This window comes from Dermacentor variabilis, chromosome 2, assembly GCF_050947875.1.
Source record: "Dermacentor variabilis isolate Ectoservices chromosome 2, ASM5094787v1, whole genome shotgun sequence".
In the NCBI taxonomy this organism is placed as follows: domain Eukaryota; kingdom Metazoa; phylum Arthropoda; class Arachnida; order Ixodida; family Ixodidae; genus Dermacentor; species Dermacentor variabilis.
Genome location: NC_134569.1, coordinates 203,933,699 through 203,935,452, shown reverse-complemented (window position 1 = coordinate 203,935,452; position 1,754 = coordinate 203,933,699).

The following is a 1,754-nucleotide window of genomic DNA, read 5'->3' as shown; positions in this document are numbered from 1 at the left end:
CGCTGCTTGAATTATTATATAATATTTGTCTCATTAACTAACATGCAGAGACATGTTACCGAACTAGATCATGCATTACATATGGGCAGTCAGGACCCCTTCCGTTGCTATATTTAAATAAACGTTTAGTCGCGAGACCGTCGTTATGCATACACAACCATGAAAAAAGAGAGAGCGATATCTGAACGCGCGTCACATTTTTTCATCTTATTGCAGCCGTGGCCAAGGGTGACTGAGTAGCCTTATCAACATATATATATATATAGAACTATTTTTTCGAGTCCACTGGCAACTTCTTTCGTCCACGAAACCGAATAACCCTTTGGTAAAACGAAGTGAAAGTACAGAATTTCATGTATTAAACAGTTGCAAGCATGATAATTCACCCATATTTCGTACTTGTTGGTTCCAGATGTTCTTGCTGTTTGGTTTACCGCAGGGCATTTATTTTTGCAGTAGTGAAGCGGTGCATCGCTGTTCGTGTAGAAAAAGAAAGCATCAGTTCTAATAACTTCTTGACTTTCATGCATTTGCTTGTGGAACCAGCAGTGTACAAATGTGGTAGTGTATACAAATGAGCGCTCAAATGTTCTCATTTGTGATCTTAATAATAGTTAAGCCGTTGGCATGCATTGTAGTTAGGCAGACATCAATTTTATGGACAGTAGCAATGTTTATTTCACATGCTGCTTAAGCCCCCTAGAACAAACAGTGCACATTCGCATGTTTTCAGTACTCACAAACCATTACAATATGTATGTCACATCTTATTGCATTTCATATTGCAAAATTGTGCTTTTTCAATTTCTGATGCAGTCAAAAGTTCGGTTCCAGACATGCAGTAATGAGGACGGCACCACTGTTTTGCGTACATCGGTTTCAATTCAACAAAGAGAACCGGGGTCTCTGCATCACCAGCATTAAATGGTAAATCAGCTCACTATCTGATCGCTTGTCGTAGGAACTAAAATATAAAACGTAAGAGCGCATGCTCGTGTATGGCCAACCTAAGGCAACTACGAAACATAAAAGCGGCAGGCGTTATCAAATATTTGTGATACACCGGCATCGTTCTCACGCACTTGCAAGTCTAGCAGGCTTGAGATCACTATATGTCTACGCTAGCCTTTTGCATGAGGCCGATGGCGCTGCTCAAAACAGCGATCACTGCGGTTGGTGAACGAGCAAGATACATGCATGAGCTACGTGCTTCGGCATTGCCTTTTTACCCTGTAAAGCCCTAATATAGAAGAGGGATCGCATAAAAAGAACGCGATGGCTATTTTTGTGGACAAAATTTCCGTAATACGTGTAAGTGCGTCGTAGAGAACGGAACGAACACAACCGAAAAAAAAAAATCGGTTATCCTCCTCTTTCTTGAAAAAGAAAGAGAAAACGGGCCTATCGCCGCAGTACGATTTCGCATAGCCACGCCGCACAACGTTTATACATCTATAAACGTTGATGCTGCATGCTTGGACCATGCACTATATAGAATAAGGATATATGTAATCCAGCACCTACCACTGCTTAGGATACTCGCGCAGTTCGTAAACGGTCGCTTTGCTGGAGAAGTATAGTTAACACTGTAAGGTATGCTGTTATTACTAGCCAAATCTATTTTATTCATGGGTTGAAACCTCATCCATCGAACCATGTAATCACGGCAATGTAGTCTACAGCTAACAGTTTGAACGCGTGTCAAAGTATAACAGCACAGCTCATATCGTAGCAGAACGGTACCCACGCTGTTA